Source organism: Bombus flavifrons, unplaced genomic scaffold, assembly GCF_040668555.2.
Source record: "Bombus flavifrons isolate JBK064 unplaced genomic scaffold, iyBomFlav1_principal scaffold0020, whole genome shotgun sequence".
NCBI lineage: Eukaryota > Metazoa > Arthropoda > Insecta > Hymenoptera > Apidae > Bombus > Bombus flavifrons.
Genome location: NW_027184765.1, coordinates 123,261 through 149,216, shown reverse-complemented (window position 1 = coordinate 149,216; position 25,956 = coordinate 123,261). Strand labels below are relative to the sequence as shown.

The following is a 25,956-nucleotide window of genomic DNA, read 5'->3' as shown; positions in this document are numbered from 1 at the left end:
TCATTCGTATGAGTTGGAGACGTTAGCAGTAGTTAACGCTATTAAACATTTCCGACACTATTTGCATGGACGAGAGTTCCTTGTTGTAACGGATTGTAATTCTTTGAAGGCGTCCAGCAATAAAGTAAATTTAAATGACAGGGTTCACAGGTGGTGGGCGTATTTACAAACCTTTAATTTTAACATTATGTATCGCGAAGGAAAACGAATGGCTCATGTAGATTTCTTTTCGCGGAATCCTATAGATATTGATCGCGTAGAAATTAACAAAATTAAAGAAAAGGAAATTAATCTGACTGAAATTTCTAAAGGATGGTTGTTAGCGGAACAGCGTCGCGATCCTCAAATTTCGGAAATTGTTACTAAGTTACAAAATGATGAACTCGCGGAGGATATTGCAAGTACGTACGAATTACGGTCTAGTACCCTTTACCGCAAAATACAAAGAAAAGGCAGGACTCTCAGTTTGCCTATTGTCCCAAGAGGTTTTAGGTGGTCCGTAATTAATCATGTGCACCAGTCAATTATGCATTTAGGTTGGGATAAAACGCTTGAAAAGCTGTATGAGTATCACTGGTTTAGAGGAATGGCGAAATATGTTCGTAAATTCGTGGAGAACTGTCATGCTTGTCAGGTTTCCAAGACGAGTTCAGGTAAAGTTCAAGCTGAACTATATCCTATACCTAAAATCAGCATACCTTGGCATACGGTTCACATGGATATTACGGGCAAGTTAAGTGGAAAGAGTGACTTGAAAGAATATGTTATTGTTTTGATTGATGCTTTTACTAAATTTGTATTTTTGCACCATACGCGTAAGTTGGATTCCTTTAATACTGTTAAAGCACTCAAGTCAGCTATATTCTTATTCGGGAGTCCTTGCCGAGTAATAGCGGATCAAGGTAGATGCTTTACTGGTAAAGAGTTCAAAGATTTTTGTAGTGAAAAACAAATTAAACTACACTTGATAGCAACCGGTGCCAGTAGAGCTAACGGGCAGGTGGAGCGTGTTATGGGTACTTTGAAAAACATGTTCACTACAGTGGAGACGACCGGCCGCACGTGGCAAGATGCGATTGGTGAAATACAATTGGCTTTGAATTGCACTACTAATCGTGTGACAAAATCAAGTCCATTAGAGTTATTGATCGGCAAAGCAGCAAGACCCTTCGGTTTGTTGTTGCCTGATAATATGGAAGAAAGAGAAATAGTTATCTCCGATGTAAGACAGCAAGCTATAAAGAACATTGAGATTAACGCTAAGTACGATAAAGAAAGATATGATAAAACTAAGGCTAAGGTAGTTAGATTTAATCTTGGAGATTTTGTGTTGCGCAAAAACGAAGAGAGAAATCAAACCAAATTGGATCCAAAGTTTAGGGGCCCATTTGTAATAGCAGAGATTTTAGAAGGAAACAGGTACGTTTTAAAGACGTTGGATGGTAAACGATCATACAAGTACAGTCATGATAAGTTAAGGAAAATGCCAGATAGTTGCATTCCTGCTGAGTTGGATATCTGTAGTGATGGTGATGGAAGTGACAATGACAGTTTGAGTACACCGATCCAGGAGGAACATTAACACTATGACCATAACATCTAGCATAGTGTTTCCTCGTACACAATGTATTATGTTCATGGTATCTAGTATCGATTTTTGAGGAGCATTAACACTATGACCATAACATCTAGCATAGTGTTTCCTCGTACGTAATGTATTATGTTCATGGTATCTAGTATCGATTTTTGAGGAGCATTAACAGTATGACCATAACATCTAGCATAGTGTTTCCTCGTACGTTATGAACAATATTCATAACGCGAAGTTCAGTGTTCTCATGTGCATCCAGTGTGGTGATGAGAACGAAGTTCAGTGTTCTCATGTGCATCCAGTGTGGTGATGAGAACGAAGTTCAGTGTTCTCATGTGCATCCAGTGTGGTGATGAGAACGAAGTTCAGTGCTCTCATGAGCGTCTAGTGTGGTTGAGAACGAAGTTCAGTGTTCTCATGAGCGCCCATTGTGGTAATGTGATGAAATTTAGTGTGTACTTTAGTGTGTACGACCATGTACGACCAGAAGTGTTGAGGTGTGAACAGGTGTTAGATTGAATAAACTGATGACTGGTGGTTCACAGGATGCAACTAGCACTTTGGACGAAATTGTAATGTTACTGATTGTTGTGTTCCGATTTATTAAAGAGCATTTCATCGGAATCTTTGTTGTTGAACTGGGCCCTTGACTAGTTGGAATATTTAGTTAGATTGTAAAATGTCAATTGTGTTAAGTCTAATGTTAAGAAAATCGAATATTTTAGATGCACCCGAGGACGGGTGATTGTCAGGATGGCCGTGTCGGAGATGTAGGGATGGCGGGCCTTTCTTTTGGAATTTTGGGAAGATTCCCAATACTTTCGGTTAAACTGTTTGTTTAAGCTGTTCAATATAGTATTATAACAGTGGACTTGAGGTTGAGGTGACACTGTCGGTCACCGAACGTAGCCACGGTCTCGGGATGAACGTAGAAGTACAAATGTTGAGGGACACACGTTGTATTAACAAACAAGTCCCTAGGCGGGAGCAATAACGGCTCTACGCGAGCCTAGTAACGGTGCCTGGAATTATGTTGATAACCCTGATCAATATGCAATTGACAAGTGTGATCGTGTTAGTCTTTTATTTGTATGATCACCTTGGAGAGTTGATACACAACGTCAAACGATTAGTCTAAAAGATACCGAACGTCATAGCAAACGTCATTTCAAGAAGAGCTTATAACTAAATGTTCAAAAAGTTGTCCCGTTGACCGTGGATTCGTTAAACCCGAGAACATTGTTTATTTAAGAGTGACTTTACGTTATACAGTTAAACCTTGTTTAATCAACTCCTGTACATATTACTGTAAATATAAACCTTTGAACAACTATAATGGCTAGTCCTAATGAAGAAACACAAGGCGCCACAAGAACCAGCATCAACCCAATAAACCCGATTAACCCGACATATATATTTATACATTTTAGATGTAACGTTTGTTAAATATATTTGTTTAGTTTTATATTTTCTTTTTACTCGATTATATATATATATTTTTTATACTTTTTGTATTTGACAAAGTAATTTTCGCATAATAAAATTGTTAACAATGTGTTTTATGATTCGTCTGTCGCGGCTGATTTCCACCAATCCCCAGCATTCCTGTCCCGTGTCATTATTTATTGCTACCTCAGCACGACGTTCCATTTTGTATTAAATTTTTATTTTCGCTGTTCTTTCCTTTTCCTTTTCTTTTCTTTTCCCCATCGAAAGTATAATTTTATTACTATTATTTTTTGTAACACGTACGAATTAGTGCGCGCATGTTTCAAAATGGCCGCCCGTGAATGTCCCTAGCATACAGTGACTTCTATTGATCTCGGATCTATTTATCGATTATGTGTAAATCTTGTTTCGGTGTTTTGACGTATAGTCGAAGTGAGAAATATAGTATTTCGTATTTATCCAATGCGTACAATCATTGCGTGTGTTCCGACGTGCGCGTGTAAATCTAACATGGCTGTTCGCAAATGTCATCAGTGAGGTTACAGTGGCGGGTCTTTAGTTTTATCGAACTGATTTTCCTGTCTGTCGCTCGTTTTCCCTTATTCTACCGCAATTAGACTATGTATTTATTATTATTATTATTGTTAAAATGACAGTAGTATTGTTCATTTAGATTATTAATACCTTAGTTAACAATCTAGATTATATATATATATATATATATATATATATATATATATATATACATGCATGTTTCGTAGTATAGTTTTCATATGTAATTCCTTACTAGAATAATCACGAGTTTTGATTATGTATTTTATGTTTACCAGATTGTTAATTTGATTTAATAGTATAGAATACGCACACATATACATATTTCCATCAATGTGATTTTTATATAAGTTCTTTAATAGTGTAGTATTGTGTATTTTAGGTTATGTATTCATTAGACTGTTAACCATTTGATATCATATATACATATATATTTGTAATTTGTTACATAGTATTAAAAGTTTTATTTCTAATATCTACTAAATTGTTATGTGTTTGGCATATATGTTTATATTTATATGTAACTCTCCAAGTTGTTGCTGCGTTGATAAAAATATATTTATATACACATTTATTCCTGGTGTTTCAATTATTTTCCTTTTGTAGTTATTCTTATTTCCTGGTTTACTCGTTTGGTTCGCGACTCGTTTAATTCATTAATTAATATTTATTTTCTGATTTAAATTCTTTCTTTTGTATTGTACATATTCCGTCTTCGTTACGGCACGTGCGGAGCGCGGGACGTGACACGGTCAATCGTCGCTGTTGTTGATCGTCGTTATGTATCAACTGTTGTTAACTGTTAATTGTTATTCATTGTTACCAAGCGTAATAAACGTTATTGGTTGAATATACTTGAGTGCACTTCAGTATCTATTACACCATACTCCTCATATCCATTAGAAATAGAAGGGGATACATCAAGTATTGTTCGCCTTTTATCTTCCTCTTTTTTCTTTTCATTTTTTTCGCAGTCTCATATCAGAATTCTATAATCCACACAAATCCACATGGAAATCATTATTTCCCACCAAACGCGTCCGTAATACCTAACTGCAATGTTTCAGTGTAGGGAATATAGAATATATAATTTGAGAAATATGTGTATACGCGCGTGTTGTACATTGCTTGACATTCTCTATTGAGAATTGTCCTTCGAAAGCTTTTGTATATTGTTTTATCAAATAAATTTAGATTGACTTGTGTGCAACTATCCACACTATTCTATAAAATTTTTCAATAAATATAAGTATTACAGCTGTTTCTTCCATATTTATGCAAAAAAATATTAGATGAGTTTTCAAATAACCGATAGTCTGCTGTGATGCCATCATTTTGTTTAACAAAATTTGAGCTGATTAATGCTTCTATAAATTAAAAAAATATTTAAGAAATGTTTATTTTAAGATTTACTACCTCAGCACGTTTTTTCACGATATTGTACATTAATATATTCTTTTTGCCTTATTGTACAGTTGCCCAGATCTAGGAACACGCAGGTCTTCGTTAAGACCTTAACAGGGAAAACTATTACTCTTAAAGTTGAAGCTTCTGACACAATAGAGAATGTTAAAGCAAAGAACTTTTAATACCTTATGCATTAGCTTTAAAGACAAATCAATCAGAAAGTGTTCAGAATAGTTTAATTTCACTCACCTTGACTTGCAATCTGAACGATCTGTTACCTACTTCTCCAAATATATATGTTATACAAAATAAACATAATGAGGAAATTAATTTGAATATAGAAGATGAAATAAAAGATAAACTATTATTTGTAAATGAAGATGAAGGCGTAGTAATGCTAACTTGTTCAAAAAGTAGAAAAAATGTAAGCGAACTACCTTTGCAGAGGTATGTTAGTTACTACTCTATATTATATACAAAATAATTATGATATTTTATTTTAACTGTATTGTTTGCAAAGATAAGGCTGTATTCCATTCGGCTACAAGATTGAAATATTCAACACAAAGAAGATCTTGATACTACTCTTGAATATGTGCCTGAATTTAGTCCATTGCGCCAACAAAATATTCCTCCAAATATGAATGATGAAAATGTATTTGGAGAAAATACACCAACACCACCACTTTTACAGGACACCTCCAAGAGGAGCAATTTTAAATTCAGAAGAAGCAAAGGTGTTTGTTTTACTAAAACATTACGGATTAGGTCAATACGTGCCTATATTTCTCGAACCAGAAGTAAATATATTATTAAATTATGTGTGTTATATATATGTAAACTCTCTAAGAGTTCAAATGCGGATAAACAAGGGGACTTTCTCTGTTTTACGGACAGCACGGCTTCTTTTGTTTCACGGACAGAGCGGCTTTCCTTGTTTTACGGAGAGCCATTTTCAGAGACACGCATTTCCCAAACGGACGGACAGAGATCAACATCGGAGATAGACAAGATCACAGAAGAAAGAGTAATTATTTAAAACATTGAAGACTGTCGGAGAAAGAACGGCAGCTCAGGACGTTGAAAATCGATTCTCGATTTTCAGGAAGACATTGCACAGAACTTCGTATTTATTGTTTACTGTTATTAATTGGTTGTTGTTTATTTAATTATTACTGTTATTGATTGTTGTTAATTATTAATTGTTGTTTACTCTTGTATTTCATTTAAGTATTTTCACAATAAACTCGATTTTCAGAATCGATCCCTGAATTATCCTAGAATTGAACCTTATAAATCGATTTTCGCTACGCCATGCCGCTGAAAGTTAACTTACGTATCGTCATGAACGAGAACGCGAAAGGGGAGAAGCTAGAGAGCATAGAATCCATAAGAAGACCAGAAGACGAAGTATACTACATTTTTCCACGGAATATCAAGCGAAAAGCTACCATCAGCAATTATTCCGTTCAGCAACAGTGAAGAAGTCCGCAAACAGTCTAACCAAGGTAGGCCAGTATAGAAATGTTAAACTCACGATGGATGACGAGACAGCAGCGCTTTATATCGATACAGACTTAAACTTCGTATTCCAAGACATGTTCCTAGACGAAGCAGAAATTATCCCCACAAGGAAAATAAAGACGGAAACCGAGAAGTCCAGTCTGGACATGGAAAGACTTCTAGAAACTCTCCAAAAACGAGATAAGCGTGAAAGAGAAGAAATAAACTTTAGTATAAAACAAATTGATGGAACTCAAGAAGCCACAGGCTGGATATCAGAGTATGAAGAAGAATGCAGTAAATATAAAATAAAAAGTGATGAGGAGAAAGTAAAAGGTTTAAAAAAGTATTTAGAGAAAACAGCAGCAAGATGGTACCAAACGAATCTGCTGAAAGCTGAAGGACACAACTGGGAAGACTGGAAGGATGCATTTCTCTAAACCTTTAACAATAAAGGTCCTTCAGTATTAAATGTTTTTGTCTTTGATCTCTTTCTTGCGGTAGCTATTTTTAAATAGAGAATATTATAAGCGATGCATAAACAGTGAAAGTATAAATAAAAGAAAAAGTAAGCTATGATTCTTATGATTTGAAATTTATATATATATATATATATATATATATATATTTAATACAATTTCAAATATATATGTAATACAATTTCATTTTACTAACAATAAGGGGAATAAAACAAAGAAAAATTAGTTAGATGCGGAAAATGTTAACTTTATTCAGATAAAATAAGATACATAATACAAAGTAATGTTTAATTAAGTAACACTTAAAATACAAAGAAAGCCAAAAAAATAGAGAAAAAATGTATTTGATTAGTTTAATATTATGTTTCTGTTTGTACACTTAATTTAATCGATACATGATACCATACATCTTAATGTGTGTATGTCATTGTTAAACAATTATAAAGTATATTTATATAAGAGATATGAATAAGCTAATTTTTACATGTGTATGCATTACGCCAAAAATGTACGGGTAACGGCCTTGACTTCTTTTCGGCAAATGATGCACGTTGTGAATGCTGGCGAACAGTACTGACAAGTAGCTAGATGTCCACAAGGTAGGAACGTAATAGTCGCTTGTCGTTCCGTGCAAACTTTACACGAACGAGCATCTTTCAATGCTCGATTTTCTTGCTCCAGAGCAGCTAAAATAGTAAACAGTATATTTAAATACAATATATAATAGAATTTATTATATGTATACGGATTTCAGACAAATTAACGAATCTGTGTTTTTATTTTTATTACTTACCTACTTTCTCAGCGAGAGCTATTTCATTAGTATCATTTTCACTATTGGATCTCTCAGGACTCTCATCTGTAATTTCAATTGGTGCCTGAAATAAATATAATGTACATAAGTATATATTCTAATTATTAATTATACATATGGTTCAGGCTTTAAGTTTTTGTACTTACTTCCGCAGAAGTTTCATATAACTCCTGGCCTGTTACATTATTGACATATTCCCAGCCCCGTACTGGTAAAAAATGACCACAGCTGGGAGACGAAATCATATGTCTCTCCCATGGATCCTCTTCCGATCTCCAATTTCCTATTGTAATTCTACAATGGTAACAGGTAGTGAAATCATTTATTCCGGTGTAGAAGAAGCCTGCATGGGCTAATTCTTCACTTGTCTGTGTCATATATGTAGGCCATTTTGCGAATGAATTTAATCTGGATTCGTAAGTAGCGTATTCCAATATTGCTGCATTCATAACATCTTTTAGTCCCAAACGGCTGAGATCATATGCCGTCGGGTTTCGTGAAAATCGATGGTCATTAAAATCAAATGACTCCTGATAATGTAAACCATAAGGACAAGATATATTTCTATTTCTTCGTCTTGTCCGTAGAACTTTAGCTGGATCTGCTCCCATTGGTACATTATTACAATGTTCATTGCGGATAAATCTGCACTCTGGAGAACGCATCTCATGAATTTGCATGGGAATATCACCCACAGACCACTGACTTGCCAGCAATTGACATTCAAAGCACCTTACGATATCCGCCTCGCCTGTATAGTAGAATCCTGCAGCTGCAAGACTGACAGGGTCAATGAAAGATACAGGCCAATTCGAAACTCGAACGTCTTACTGCTTCAAAACGAAAATCAGCATAATTTTCTTGAACGTCACGCGGCATTTCTATCGAGAATATCTGTGGCATTGTCGACGTCGACGGTATCGGTGATGTTAAATCAATCACCCTTGCTGAAGGTTCAGGGGATGGTATATCAACCATAATTTCTGGAAGTACCATGGATGTTGAAGGTACGGCTAACTCAACCGCGATATTGAATGAACCGACGGATTTGAATCATCTGACAATGTCGAAGAACAGCCAGTAATTCTTCATCTTCTGAAGATTCTGTATTATGTTCCATCAAATATCGGAAGTTGATTGTAGGAATCATTGCATCCATTTTAATTGTAATTTATTGCGCCTTTAAACCTATTTAAAAGAAAAGACATTGAAATTGAATCTACTAATTGTAGATGACTTAAGAAATATTATTCGTGTACAATTGATCAAACAGAAATGTATTACAGACAAAACTTACGAATATCAGATGTTCTCGTTCCGCTTCAACAGCTCTCCAATTCTTCAAATGGAATCTTGACAAATATTTAATATCTTATTCTTGTATATTTTATATTTTTAAATTTACTAAAACTGCTCAATCGTACGAACGAGCCACACAAACTCTTCGAACATCAGTGTAATACTGAACCTTGCTGCTAGTATGTACCGAGAAGCTACTACCTGTTTTCTACAAATCTTATCCCTACCCGCAGTACTCGGTAGCAATATAACCCTTCAATGCACTATAAGGCACACCCACTGCGCAGAATGGGCAAGTTGTCGCCCAATCAAATTTCATCGATGCTCCGGCCCTTACTGTACTGTGTAAAGTAAACGATGCTCGCTAGGTACAGCGTTAAAATACATCTCTTATTTACTCACATTCGAAAATGATGCCGCTTTTGAAGGAATTCTTATTTGCTCCGTTTTTACTTGGCAATATTAACACGTTGTTTAAAATATCAGTAAAAACTGCTACGGAGCCTAGAGAGCCAAAGAGAACGACAAAAATTAACAATTTATTATTAACAGATATAATAAAAGGGGGAATGATAATAGATGCTTGCTATTAGCTCCTAATAGAGTTTTCGTAATATCTCTAGTTCGACATCGTCTTCCTACAATTCTTACCGGAATCTCCATATCGTTCTGCTTCAGATTTGCAATATTCGACAAATCCTAATCGGCACATTATTTCGTTTCAGGGGCCCAGAGTCCTAATCCGGCACCTGTTTCCTTGTGGGTATAATATTTAGTAGAAGGATAATTGCTGTCGTAAACAGTATAGTCTAAATACTCAGATTAGTCTTTGGTAATCATTACTTTATGACACCCTACACCTTTTGGCGTATACCCTGCCTCGGTATTAATCATCGCAGATTATAATTAAATTATTTTTACAAATGGGACGTTTTCAGCAGTTTTTCAATATGTGAAACATCTGACTCGGAGTTTCTGCAGAAAAATTCAACCGTTTGCATCATATTCTAAATTTATTTTGAGATAAAGTTCCCTCGCGATGCGAATAGTAAAACGCTGTAGCATTATGTTATTTTACATTATACATATTATATCATATTATATATATCATATATATATTATATATTATTATATCATATATATATTAATACTTTTATTAAAAGTATTAAAAGTGTTAATTGCGTATGCACGAGATGATAGTAAAAACGAAGAATAAACATATTCGGGCAAAACGCAATATACTAAGCTTGAAAAGCAGTAATATCTTGAAGAATTACGAGGGAAACGTTCTCGTCTGACAACTGCAAAAAAGTATCGACGAAGTAAATTGACGATATGTCTATGTTTTGTTAATAACAATACTGAAATTGCTAAAGTGAGTCCATCATTCTCATAATTGAATTTTCTGGCAGCTGTTTATATTCGTGTACAATGTAACGGCGTATATACGGTATCCGTTTACTCTCATATCGCTTGTTTTTCTAATTTTTCTTTATTTTTCTCCAGCATCCTGCATTCGTCTTATTGAGATAAATGTCATGTTGGTATGATCACTAGTTCCCACATCCAGCGTTGGTGCAAGTGCTTGACATTCTCTTCCGTTTTTCCACGTCCGTCACGTCTTCTTTATCTGAGTATCCCGTGTGTTGTAAATGGCTGTACAAGGTGGTGAAATACACAGCATATAAAACTAATCTGTATGAATCAATTGAATATCAAAACCCAAACCAATGTAATAACAGCTTTAAACAGCATCTGAAAAACGATAACGTCGAAGAAAGCAACTTGCGATTAAAAGAGTCGTATGTCGAAAAATGCATTGGTTTATTATAAATTAATATAAAAAGATTACTCTGAACATTTTTCAATGATTTTCTACGCAATAATAGAATAATTCTATATAATAATTTTCTCCGTTTTCGTTTGTAACATTTACATTTTTTTTTCATTTCTACAGTTCAAAAATCTCGCTTTACATTCCATTCGGAATTTTTTCTCAAAAGACGATATAAATATTTTCTCCCACGTACTTAACAAAGGAAGGTTAGAGGTGTTCGTAAACGTTTGCAACATTTCTCAAATTTTTTAACAGCTTTCCTGGGAAACATATTATATAACAGTTAACTAATTTTAACAAATATGCATTATGTACTTGTATGTGCAAATGAAATAATGTACATGCACTTAATTTAAAGAAATGGTCAAAAGTGTTGAGGTTATTCGATGTGTAATCAGAGAAAGCTAGTGGATAAATTGAAAGGCAGAAAATATATTTAAATATAAGTGTAATTATAAATAAGAATACAATTTGAGCTGGTCCAGATTCGCACGCTAGCTGTGTTACAAAATAACTGAAAACCCAAAAGCCAACGTCGCCTGTCTACTGTTTATGGTCAGACTTCGTCGCAGTCTTTTGTCTACGCGCTGTCGATGGCTTCAGTGCTTGAGAAACTAAAAAGACCAGATGTAGAGTTTTCTTATAAGTGGTGACCGCTTCAACACCCTCCCTAAAACTCTACATCTCCACAAACAATTATCTCAAATTTACAAATTATCTCTTAATATTTTTCTAACTCTTGTCGTAAATATCTGAAAATCAATTTGTCGATGCCTCCACAAGTACATTTGCCAGACGCCTTTCTCTTTTTCATTCAAATTAATTTATTACAAAAAGAATTCTGGAAGACTAAACAGATCGTGTAGAGTTTTTCCTTTTTTTTTTTTTTTTTTTTTTTTTAGAAGTGATAACCACTTCGACACCCTCCCTAAAAACTCTACATGCCTACAAACAATTACCTCTTAATATCCTTTTTATTTTTCAAACCTAACTTTTGTCTTAAATATTCAAATCTTGGTTTTGGCAACGCCTTTGTACATATATCTGCCAGTTGCTCTTCGCTTGTTACATACGTTACATCAATTTCGCCTCTATTGTATAAATCTCGCAAGAAATGATATCTTACGTCAATATGCTTACTTCTTTGATGGAATTCTGGATTCTTAATTAATTTGACGGCACTAGTATTTTCTACATAGCATATACTTAAGGATCTCTATTTTACATTCAAGAAATATTTTCTTTAGCCACATAATTTCTTTCGCTCTTGAGGCTGCACTGACATACTCAGCTTCGGTCGTAGATAGAGCAGTAGAGATACATTGTTGTCGCTTACATTGCCATGTGATGGCCGCATTCGCATACTTACATACAACGCCTGATGTCGACTTTCTTGTTTCTTTGTTGCCTGCATAGTCAGCATCGCTAAAGGTTTCGAGACTGCCTGCTTTTGTATATAAGAGTCCCATGTCCGCGGTCCCTTTTATGTTGCGCAAAATTCGTTTGACTAATTTCCACTGATACTGGTTTGGATTCTCTAAATGTCTCGCCGCTATATTTATTGCAAAACTAATATCTGGCCTACTTACGGTTTGTAAAAACATTAAGTTCCCTACGGCTTCTCTGTATGGTGCGTTACAATCATTATTGCCACTATAAACACTGTTTGCCTCATTCATATTAAATTTTTCTAATATTTTTTCGATATATCTACTCTGATGAATGAATATTGAACCATCTTTTAATCTTTTAATTTCAAGTCCAAGAAAACTCTTGACTTCTTTGGAACTCGTAATTTTGATTTCTTTATTTAAATCATCGAAAAATTTATCAATTAGAGATTCGTCTGAAGCTGCTACCAGTCCATCGTCTACGTATATGGTCATCAACATTAATTTGTTGTCTTCGCTATAAATATAAAAACAAGGATCTGCGTTACTCTGATAAAATTTTAAGTTTGAAATATATTTTGTGAAACGTTCCGTTCAACTTCTTGGAGACTGCTTTAAGCCATATAGGCTTTTTAGCAATTTACAAACGCGATTCGTACCATCATCATAACCTTTAGGTTGTTTCATATAAATATCTTCTTTCAGACCTCCATATAAAAATGCGGTTTTAATGTCATACTGTCCGAGGTGTAAATTATTTTTGGCTGCAATACTGAGCATTAATCTAATTGTATCAAACCGAGCAACGGGACTATAGGTTTCCTTATAATCTACGCCTTCTTTTTGTGAACACCCTTTTATTACAAGTCGCGCTTTTTATCGTTCCGAATTGTCCGGATTTAGCTTTACCGTTAAAACCCACCTATTACTAAGTACCTTCTGATCTTTAGGTTTTTCTACAAGAATCCACGTCTTATTTTCATGGTGCGATTTCATTTCATCGTTCATAGCCGTTTCCCATAACTCTTTCTTTTCGGAACTCATCGCTTCGTTAAAATCCACCGGTAATTTTTCCGCTACGTACGTTACTGGGCTACCATAAAAATCGGTTCGTTTGATCTTAGCTCTATCTCTCAATTGTCTCACATTGTCGCTATTTCCAGGAGGTTGTTCTTCGTGTTCACTCTGTGCACTTTCATACGTACATGCTCTATCGCTCTGCGCACACATATCTTCGCGCTCGACAATTTTCGGTAAACTTAAATTAATAAATTTCGCACTTTCTAGTTCGGGCTTAAATATTACGTCACGGCTTAATATTACATTTCTTACTGTTGGCGCATACACTCGACACCCTCGTGCGTCATCTAGATAGCCTACCAAATATCCTTTGTTCGCCTTTTTGTCAAGTTTTGTCTTCTCCGCAGGTATGTGTGCAAAGCACTCAGTACCGAAAACCCTAAACTTTTCTAAATTTGGCGGTTTCCCGTACCACAGTTCATACGGTGTTTTCTTGTCTTGTATCGTCGGCCCGGTCTTATTTATGACATGTACTGCTGTGTTCATGGCTTCGGCCCATAAAAACAGCGGTAGATTTGGTTTCGAATATAGCATCGATCGGCCTGCCTCTACTATTGTTCTATTTTCCCATTCTGCGACACCATTCTGTTCAGGAGTGTATGGGACGTTAATTGTGTGCCTAATTCCCTGACTTCTTAAAAATTCTTTAACTTCTTTATTTTTGAATTCTTTCCCTCCATCACTATGAATTTCTTTAATCTTATCGTTGAATTGATTCTCAGCTTCCAGGCAAAAAGTTTTTAATTTTTCGATTACTTCTGACCTATGTCGTAAGAAGTAAATCTTTGTGAATTTTGAAAAATCATCATTAAATGTAAGAAAATACAATTTCTTGCCTAATGACTCGACTTGTATAGGTCCACATACATCCGTATAAATAATTTCGCGAGGTTTATTCGCACGATTGATTTTCTCATGAAAACTCGATCTATGCTGTTTCCCGTACGCTCAACCTTCACAGAAAAAGCTACTATCCTCCACGACTTTCATATTCGAATTCTTTAAAAACTCTTTAACATGTCTGTTGTTTTGAGGACATAGCCGTTCGTGCCATAACTGCAATGTGTCCGCGTTTGACTCTGCTCTATTGCTAAAATTACAAACTGACGGTATGATAACTCGCATAACTATTTTATACAAATTTCCGATAACAGAACCTTTTGCTATTATTTTCTGGTTTTGTAAAAACATACAATTGGTCCCTTCCTTTAAAACACAGAAATCTATGCCCCTTCTCGCAACAGATCTAATGGAAAATAGGTTTCTTTTCATACCTGGTACGTACAGAACATCGTTCATTGTACATGTTACCCATTTGCCGTCCACAAAAGTCTCTACTTTGATTGTTCCTTTGCCGCACGCATTCATGAACGTAAGCCGATCTCTATCTTCACCGTGTTATCGAATTCTTCGAAGACGTTGAACCATTCCCGTCGTCCTGTCATGTGATCCGTAGCTCCTGAGTCGATTATCCAAACATCAGGGTTTGCCGCTTGTATGATTTTGATTTCTAGGTTCCTGGTTGTTTCTACTGTTGCTTCTTTTATTATTTTTAAAACAATTTTTACTGGTGTGGCCTTTCCTTTTGCATATAAAAAATCTAAAGCAATCCTTCTTTAGATGGCCAACTTTTCCACAATTGAAGCAGCTTGGTCCTTGTTTCTCGTATTCACATTTGCTTGACTGTTTCTGCTGTTCCCTTTTATAATTGTTACTCTTTGTTACCAGCGCCACCGATGTTTCCTGGTCGTCTTTCTTCCATCTGGTTTCTTCTGTCATCAGCCTGGTACTAAGCCTGTCTAGGGTATTCTTTCCTTCTTCCACCGAATCCCACGCACTGTGAAAATGGTCAAATTTGTTTGGTAACACCGATAAAATGCGTGTTATCAGCATTTTCTCGCCAATTTCACTCCCAAGGGCTTTCATCTTCGCCGCTATCACTTCCAACTTTGACAGGTTGTAGGCGACATTTTCAGATTCTTCCCATTTAAAATCGAAGAACTGCTTCTGGACCATATTTAGATTCTCATCTGACTTCATGTCATATACTGTATTCAACTTTTTCCACATTTCATGTGCTGTTGTGCAACATAAAGGAAGATCCAACGGTTTCTTTCCTACTGAAGTCACGATTAATTTTCTCGCTAACCGATCTGCTTTCAAAAATCTTTCACGAGCGATTTCTTTCTCCGCGCTGTTACCTGGATGACACAGATTCCCTTCACACACGTTGATCAGGTCGTCATCTTCCTCCAAAAGTGTACGCATAACAAAACGCCACTGGAGCCAGTTTTCTTCGCCGCGTAACATCTCGATCTTCGCACTTGCTGATTCCATTTTAGCACTATCCCTTACTTTACTAAGCACAACACTTTAACAATTTATTCACTTTACGTTGCTGCCTTGCAAGTTACAGCTCTGGGCCCATAACCTGTTGAGGTTATTCGGTTTGTAATCAGAGAAAACTAGTGGATAAATTGTAAGGCAGAAAATATATTTAAATAAAAGCGTAATTATAAATAAGAATACAATTTGAGCTGGTCCAGATCCGCACGCTAGCTGTGTTACCCAATAACTGAAAACCCCGAAGCCAACGTCGCCTGTCTACTGTTTATGGTCTGACTTCGTCGCAGTCTTTTGTCTACGCGCTGTCGATGGCTTCAGTGCTTGAGAAACTAAAAAGACCAGATGTAGAGTTTTCTTATAAGTGGTGACCACTTCAACAAAAAGTTATGAAATTTTGTCTCAATACACCCTTTACTTTCTTTACTAAACTACGCAGTTATTGTGTATGTCAAAAGATGGCACAAAGTACAAAATTCCAATCACTTGATCTTAGCATTTAACTATGGTCGGTTGACTCCTATTACTATTTATTAAAATTGATTTCCTCAAAATCTAATATAATTTATCGAAATATAATTTTCCTAATCAAAATAATATATATGTCGTTGATGAAAGGACATCGGAGGTTTCCCTTTGGAACTTCGGGAAAATCCCTTAACACCGTAATCTAGATTTTATTATAGGCGTAATTAAACAATTGCCGTCAATCAATCCGGTTGTATTTGTTCGAGATTTGTGATAATGAGCTTGGGATCGAGGCGACAACCAGTCGCCGAACGTAACCGCGGTCACGGGTTTGGCTAACAAAGGTACGGAATAATTCTATAGCTCTCCTTAAAAGAAATATTAGTGACGGCACGCGACAGTAAACATTCCAACGGTTTGTGTCCCGTGGCTCGTCACACGCAGACCCTATTCTTCGAGTAAGATGATTGCCAGATGTCGATGCGTCTTCGCAGTACATGTTAGGCTAGCCTGAGGGCCTGATACAAATCTTAAGATTTAGTTGGCTAAAGTCCTTCAGACAGACAAACAATCTTTGTCCCAGCTACGGGAAGATAGGAGAGAACTATTTTTCAACGAACGGCGTCTCCCACTAGCAACTTTCCCTCGAGGGCGGCTAGCATCGTTTTCTAACCACCGATATGGAGATTGACCAATTAGCAGCAACGCCAATTTCCCTCACCTACTAAACGAAGGCTATCCTCGACGAATCCAAGGATCTCTTAGACACACCCCATCATAGTTTTCCTCTGCAGCATCATCGCGACGGAAAGTCATTCTCTCGTGAGGCAGTATTAGCGAATAACTTAGTGTCTGTACGCTCGGTGGATATTCTACGTTTCAACAAAGAGTCCGACTTAGATTTTGCGAGTATATTCATCTATCATCCCGTTGACCGCGGATTCGTTATTGAACCTAGGATCATTGTCATTAGTTTCTCGAGTACCTAATTACCACGGTTACTTGTCCAATTCTATAATTATCGTATTTGCACTAGTCAATGTCATGCCCCTAACCCTAATTCTAATGTAAACCCGACATACATATATAACTTGTAATATATAATTTTTTATATTACATTTTTTATATTACATACAAGGAAATGACGGTTAGTTTTCTTCAAAATTGACGAAATCACCGCGATTTGCGAGCTCTTAGGCTTGTTCCGACGGTGAAACGTGCGTGCATTACATTCTGCACGTATAATGGAGTGAAACGTGCACTTAAACGTCGAAATATACCAAACGGGAAGGAAATAACACTTCAAAATCGACGAAATCATCGCGATTTGCGAGCTTTTGGGCTTGTGTCTACGGTGAATCGTGCGCGCATTACATTTGGCGAGTAAAATGGAGTCAAGAGAGCGCTTGAGCGTCGAAATATCTCAAACGGGAAAGAAATTACGGTTAATTTTCGGCAAAATCGACGAAATCATCGCTAGTTTCGAGCTGTTGAACTTGTTTCGACGGTGAAAGAGGCGTGCATTACATTCGGCGCGAAAAATAGAATGAAGAGATCGCTTAAACGTAGAAATATCTCAAACAGGAAGGAAATAACTGTTAGTATTCGACAATATCGACGTTATCATCGCGATTTGCGAGCTCTTTGTCTGGTTTCGTAGGTGAAACGGGCGTGCATTACATTCGTCGCGTAAAATGAAGTGAATGGAGTGCTTAAGCGTCGAAAGATGTGAAATCGTAAGGATGTAACGCTTAATTTTCGTCAAAATCGACGAAATCATCGCGATACCAGCTGTTGTGCTTGTGTCGACAGTGAAACGTGCGTGCATTACATTCGGCGTGTAAAACGGACTGAAAAGAGCGCTTAAAAGTTGAAATATCTCAAACGCGAAGGAAATGACGGTTAATTTTCGACAAAATCGACGAAATCCAGCTCTATTTGCGAGCTGTTGGTCTTGTTACAACGGTGAAACTGGAGTGCATTGCATACCGCGCGTAAGTGGAGCGAATAGAGCGCATAAACATAGAATTTGCTCAAACGGGAAGGAAATAACGGTTAGTTTTCGACAATATCGACTCGTGGGCTGGTTTCGAAGATGAAACGGGCGTGCATTTCATTCGGAAACTAAAATGGAGTGAGAGGAGAGCTTATTCGTTGAAATATCTCAAACGGGAGGGAAATGACGGTTAATTTTCGACAATATCGACGAAATCATTGCGATCTGCGAGCTGTTGGGCTAGTGTCGAAGGAGAAGCGAGAGTGCATTACATTCGGCGCGTAAAATGGAAGAAAAGGCGCTCATAAAAGTCGAAATATCTCAAACGGGATGGAAACAACGCATAGTTCTCTTCAAAATAGACGAAATCATCTCTACTTGCGAGCTGTTGGGCTTGTGACGAAAGTGAAACGAGAGTGCATTAAATTCAGCCCTCACAATGTAGTGAAAAGAGCTCTTAAACGTCGAAATATGACAAACGCGAAGGAAATGACACTTAGTTTTCGTCAAAATCGACGAAATCATCGAGATTTGCTAGCTGTTGGGCTTCTTTCTACGCTGAAACGGTCGGGCATTTCATTAGCAGCGTAAAATGGAGTGAGAGGACTGCTCATTCGTTGAAAAATCTCAAACGGGAGGGAAATGATGGTTAATTTTCGACAATATCAACGAGATCATTGCGATTTGCGAGCTGTTGGGCTTGTGTCGACAGTGAAACTGGGGTGCATTGCATTCCGCGCGTTAGTGGAATGAATTGAGCTCTTAAACGTCGAAATATGACAAACGCGAAGGAAATGACAATTAGTTTTTGTCAAAATCGACGAAATCATCGCGATTTGCGAACTGTTGGGCTTGTTTCGACGGTGAAAGTGTCGTGCATTTCATTCGGCGCGTGAAATGGAGCGTAGTGGGCGGATAAACGTCGAAATATCACAAACGGGGAAGAAATAACGCTTCGATTTCTTCAAAATCGTCGAAATCATTGCTACTTGCGAGCTGTTGGGCTTGTTATAACGGTGACACTGGAGTGCATTGCATTCGGCGCGTAAAATGGAATGAAAAGAGCGCTGAAACATCGAAATGTCTCAAACGGCAAGGAAACAATGCTTAGTTTTCGTCGGAATAAACGAAATAACGCGATTTGCGAGCTGTTGGGCTTGTGTCGATGGTGAAACGGGCGGGCTTTACATTTGGTGCGTTAAATGGAGTGAAAAGAGCGCATAAACGTTGAAATATCTCAAACGCGAAGAAAATGACGGGTAGTTTTCTTCAAAATCGACGAATTCATCGTGATTTGCTAGCTGTTGGACTTGTGTCGACGGTGAAACCTGCATGCATTAAATTCGGCGCGTGAAGTGGAGTGAAAAGAGTTCTTAAACGTCGAAATATCTCAAACGGAAAAGAAATGACGGTGAGTTTCCGTCATAATCGATGAAATAATCGCGATTTGCGAACAGTTAGGCTTGTTTTGACGGTAAAAGTGTCTTGCATTTCATTCGGAGCGTAAAATGGAGCGAGAGTAAATATCATCTCGGCTGTGTAAAACAATGGCTAATTCACGCGAAGAGTTGTTACGCGCCAAAAATTCTAACCCTAACCCGACATCAGAAGTGGGATCAGAACCGCTTGTAGTGATACAAGAGCAGATGGCCCTTATGCACGAGTTAATTTAGACGATAGCGCTAAAACCGAGGGAGCAGGAACCGAGTGTAAAACCCGAAAAATTTTCGCTACCGCGTTTTAACCCCGAAATCGCGGGTGCCGACCCAGCTGCGTGGTGCGCGACTGTTAGTGTAATTATGGAAAAAAGACCTCTACAAGACGACGAGATATATCTCACTATAAGTCGTGTCTAGAGGGTACAGCAGCACAGTGGCTTATCCATGTTCCGGTCAGTGGTTTTACTTGGATAAAATTTACGGGACATTTTCTTGCGCGTTATGGTGGCACGGAGACGGCAACCTCAGCGCTAATGAGGATGTTCAATGAACCACCACTGAAGGGCGAAACCACGGCGGCTTTTGGTAATCGTCTTCACTCCACTGTCTTTTGTCCACTGTCTGCATTAATGGTCTCACATTGGAGATAATTTTTCATGTCCTTGCTGATGATTACTTAAAATACGATATCATGATTGGTCGCGAGAATTTAAGCCAACGATTCGACGTAAATATCACGCAGAATAACCTCGTTATTTGTAAAACAAAGATAATTAACACCTGTGGTAAAGTTGCGGAAGATGCGGTCAACATTAACGAGATCAACACTGATGTAGTTGGTAACAATAAAGATCGATTAATCTCTGTTCTCGAAAAATTTAAAGAATCATTCTTTACGGGTTTCCCGCGTAATCGCGTAAGTAGGGGCCAGTTAGAAATACGGCTGATTGATCCCAACGTCGTCGCGCAAAGAAGCCCTTACAGGCTTAGCGAGGAAGAGCGAAGAATAGTACGTGAGAGAATAGCCGAATTAATTAATTTAATTAATTAATGCACCAGCCGTTTTCCAGAGAGCCATTTTCAAAGCCTTAGGCGACCTCGTGAACACCTGATATTCGTAATTTTGTCTCTAATACGTTTTTGTTTGATCGATTGTACACGTATAATATTTCTTAAGTCATCTACAATTAGTAGATTCAATTTCAATGTCTTTTTCTTTTAAATAGGTTTAAAGGCGCAATAAATTACAATTAAAATGGATACAATGATTCCTACAATCAACTTCCGATATTTCATGGAACATGATGCAGAATCTACAGAAGATGAAGAATTACTGCCTGTTCCTTCAACATTGTCAGATGATTCAAATCCGTCGGTTCATTCAATATCGGCGGTTGAGTTAGCCGTACCTTCAACATCCATGGTACTTCCTGAAATTATGGTTGATATACCATCCCCTGTACCTTCAGCAAGGGTGATTGATTTAACATCACCGATACCGTCGATGTCGACAATGCCACCGATATTCTCGATAGAAATGCCGCCGGTTCCATCCACATCGCGTGACGTTCAAGAATATTATGATGATTTTCGTTTTGAAGCAGCAAGGCGTTCAAGTTTTCGAAATTGGCCTGTGTCTTTCATTGACCCTGTCAGTCTTGCAGCTGCAGAATTCTATTATACTAGAAACTTTGATGTCGTTAGATGCTTTGAATGTCAATTGGTGGCAAGTCAGTGGTCAGTGGTTGATATTCCCATGCAAATTCATGAGATGCGTTCTCCAGAGTGCAGATTTATCCGCAATGAACATTGTAATAATGTACCAATCGGAGCAGATCCTGCTAAAGTTCGACGGACAAAACGAAAAAATAGAAATATATCTTGTCCTTATGGTTTACAATATCAGAAGGCATTTGATTTTAATGACCATCGATTTTTAAGATATTCAAGAAACCCGACGGCATATGAACTTAGCCGTTTGGGACTAAAAAGAGTTAAGAAGCTACGAATCCAGATTAAATTCGTTCACAACATGGCCTACATATATGACACAGACAATTGAAGAATTAGCCCATGCAGGCTTCTACTAGACCGGAATAAATGATTGCACTACATGTTACCATTGTGGAATTGGTATAGGAAGTTGGAGAGCAGAAGATGATCCATGGGAACAGCACGCAATTTCGTCTCCCAGCTGTTGTTATTTATTAACAGTACGAGGCTGGGAATATGTTAATAAAGTAACAGGCCAGGAGTTATATGAAACTGCTGAAGGTGCAAGTATAAAAACTTATACCCTGAACAATATATATAACATTGTGTATAATGAATAATTGCAATACATACTTATGTACAGTATATTTATTTCAGGCAGCAATACAAATTGCAAATGGGAATCCTGAGAGATCCACTAGTGAAAATGATACTAATGAAATGACTCTCGTTGGGAAAATTGGTAAGTGATAAAAATGAAAACACATATTCGTTAATTTGTATGAAAGCCGTATACATATAATAAATTCCATTATATATTACATTTAAATACACTGATTACTATTTTAGCTGCTCTGGAGCAAGAAAATCGACAACCAGTCGCCGAACGTAACCGCGGTCACGGGTTTGTATAACAAAGGTATTGCATAATTCTATAGCTGTCCTTAAAAGAAATATTTGTGACGGCACGCGACAGTAAACATTCCAACGGTTTCTGTCCCGTGGCTCGCCACACGCAGACCCTATTCTTCGAGTAAGATGATTGCCAGATGTCGATGCGTCTTCGCAGTACATGTTAGGCTAGCCTGAGGGCCTGATATAAATCTTAAGATTTAGTTGGCTAAAGTCGTTCAGACGGACAAACAGTCTTTGTTCCAGCTACGGGAAGTTAGGAGAGACCTATTTTTCAACGAACGGCGTCTCCCACTAGCAACTTTCCCTCGAGGGCGGCTAGCATCTTTTACTAACCACCGATATGGAGATTGACCAATTAGCAGCAACGCCAATTTCCCTCACCTACTAAACGAAGGCTATCCTCGACGAATCCAAGGATCTCTTAGACACACCCCATCATAGTTTTCCTCTGCAGCATCATCGCGACGGAAAGTCATTCTCTCGTGAGGCAGTATTAGCGAATAACTTAGTGTCTGTACGCTCGGTGGATATTCTACGTTTCAACAAAGAGTCCGACTTAGATTTTGCGAGCATATTCATCAATCATCCCGTTGACCGCGGATTCGTTATTGAACCTAGGATCATTGTCATTAGTTTCTCGAGTACCTAATTACCACGGTTACTTGTCCAATTCTATAATTATCGTATTTGCACTAGTCAATGTCATACATATATAACTTGTAATGTATAATTTTTTAATTAAAATGTTAACCATTCCTAGTCACCTGGTTTGTTAACAGGTTTATCTAGTTATTTTATTTATCCATTTATTTCTTGTATTTGTTAATAAAATATAACATGTATTCTTGCCCTTTTCTCCCAATTATTTCCTCTTCGCCATGATGTCGTATGTTGTTATTTTTATTTTGGATCCATCAGATGATTTCGCAATTAATTCAGTTTATTAATTAGTTTTATTCAATTATTTTATAAATTTCTCCTTTTTCTTGTTGGTTGATTAAAATATATCTTCCTATTGTTCCATTTATTCTCTTTTACTATTATGTGGTACATAATTATTTTAATTTCTGGATGTTACCTGCTTATTCGATTTACTAGTTGGTTTTATTTCATAATTTGTTTTGCATTTGCATATCCCATGTTCGCTAATTAATTGTAGTATATTTTCCTGTCGTCGGATATAATTGTTCTGGTTCCAGGTTGATTGTTAGTTGGTATAGGTTATGCTATACTCTTTATATTTACTACTTCGTTAGAATATCTATTTCTATTTTATTATTTGTTATTTACCCTCATATGCTAATTCTATATATATAATTACGTTTAATTAATCTTTTATTAAAGTATTTCCATTTTCGTTGTACCGTGCGTTTGTTTCGGGTGTTCGAATTGTCACTCGCGTTGTTTGTATATTGTGACTTTCTGTTTTTCGTTACCGTACGTGCGGAGCGCGGGGCGTGACAATAGCATTTTACGTTGTAACGGGCTTGTTCCGAATTTCAAAAAGGAGTGTACAGCATTCGGCGTGCAAAATGGAATAGCATTACATTTCGCGCGTAAATAGTGTGAAAAGAGCGCTTAAACGTCGAAATATATCAAACGGGGAGGAAATAACTCTTAGTTTTCGCCAAAATCGACGAAATCATCGCGATTTGCGAGCTGTTGCGCTTGTATCAAAGGTGAAAGATGCGTGCATTACCTTCCGCACGTAAAATGGAGTGAAAAGAGCGCTGGAACTTCGAAATATCTCAAACGGGATGGAAATGACACATAGTTTTCGACAATATCGACGTTATCATCGTGATTTGCGAGCTCTTGGGCTGGTTTCGAAGGTGAAACGGGCGTGCATTTCTCTCAGCATGTAAATTCGGGTGAACAGAGCGCATAAACGTCGATATATCTCCAACGGTAAGGAAATGACGCAAAGTTTTCGTCAAAATCGAGGAAATCATCGAGATTAGCGACATGTTGAGCCTGCTTGGACGGTGAAACAGGCGTGCATTACATTCGTCGCGTAAAATGGAGTTAAAGGAGCTCATAAACGTCGAAATATCTGAAACGGGAAGGAAATCACCGTTAATTTTCGACAATTTCGACGAAATCATTCCGATTTGCGAGCTCTTGGGCTGGTTTCAACGGTGAAGCTGGAGTGCATTACATTTAGCGCGTAAATAGAGTCAAAAGAGCGCTTAAACGTTGAAAAATCTATAACGGGATGCAAACAACGCTCAGTTTTCTTCAAAATAGACGAAATCATCGCTGTTTGCGAGATGTTAGGATTGTGTCGACGGTGAAACGGGCGTGCATTAAATTCAGCGCGTACAATGTAGTGAAAAGAGCGCTTAAACCTTGTAATATCTTTAACGGGATGGAAATGACGCATAGTTTTCGTCAAAATCGACGAAATCATCGCTATTTGCGAGATGTTAGGATTGTGTCGACGGTGAAACGGGCGTGCATTAAATTCAGCGCGTACAATGTAGTGAAAAGAGCGCATAAACTTTGAAATTTCTCAAACTCGAAGGAAATGACGGTCAATTTTCGATACAATCGACGATGTCCGGCTCTATTTGCAAGCTTTTGGGCTCGTTCCGAAGATGAAACGGGCGTACATTAAACTCTGCACTTAAAATGGAGTGATAAGGGCGCTTAAACGTCGAAATATCTCAAGCGGGTAGGAAATGACTCCTAGTTTTCTGCAAAATCGACGAAATCATCGCGGTTTGCGAGCTGTTGAGCTCGTGTCGACTGTGAAACCTGCCTGCACTACATTCGGTGCGTAATATGGAGCGAAACGATTGCTTAAACGTCGAAATATCTCAACCGGGAAGGAAACAAACGCTTAGTTGTCGTCGGAATAGACTAAATCATCGCTATTTGCCAGCTGTTGAGCTTGTGCCGACGGTGAAACATGCATGCCTTGAATTCGGCGCGTAAAACGGAGTGAGAAGATCGCTTAAACGTCGAAATATCTCAAACGGAAAGGAAACAACGATTAGCTTTCGTGGGAATAGACGAAGTAATCGCGATTTCCGGGCTGTTGGGCTTGTTTCGACGCAGAAACGGTCGGGTATTACATTCGGCGCGTAAAATGGAGGGAAAGGAGCGCTTAAATGTCGAAATATCTGAAACGGGAAGAAAGTAACGCTTAATTTACGTCAAAATCGACGAAATCCAGCTCCATTTGCGAGCTGTTGGGCTTGTTTCGACGCTGAAACGGGCGGGCATTACATTTCGTGCGTTAAATGGAGTGAAAAGGGAGCATAAACGTTGAAGTATCTCAAACATGTAGGAAATGACGGGTAGTTTTCTTCAAAATCGACGAATTCATCGTGATTTGCGAGCTGTTGAGCTTGTGTCGACGGTGAAACCTGCATGCATTACATTACGCGCGTAAAACGGAGTGAAAAGATCGCCTAAACGCCGAAATATTTCAAGCGGGAAGGAAATGACTCATAGTTTTCTGCAAAATCGACGAAATCATCGATACTTGCGAGCTGTTGGGCTTGTGTCGACGGTGAAACGAGCGTGCATTACATTCCGCGCGTGAAATAAAGTGAAAACGGCGCTAGAACGTAGAAATATCTCAAACGGGAAGGAAATAACGATTAGTTTTCGTCAATGTCGACGAAATCAACTGCAATTCCTTGAGGGCATCCAGTAATAAGATGCATTTAAAT

At 37.6% G+C, this 25,956-nt stretch overlaps 1 pseudogene; it reads right to left on the bottom strand.

The window, feature by feature from the left end:
• Positions 1–7,476: 7,476 nt before the first annotated feature.
• On the bottom strand, positions 7,477–8,698 carry LOC138189236 (baculoviral IAP repeat-containing protein 7-B-like; annotated as a pseudogene).
• Between the last annotated feature and the right edge of the window lie 17,258 nt (positions 8,699–25,956).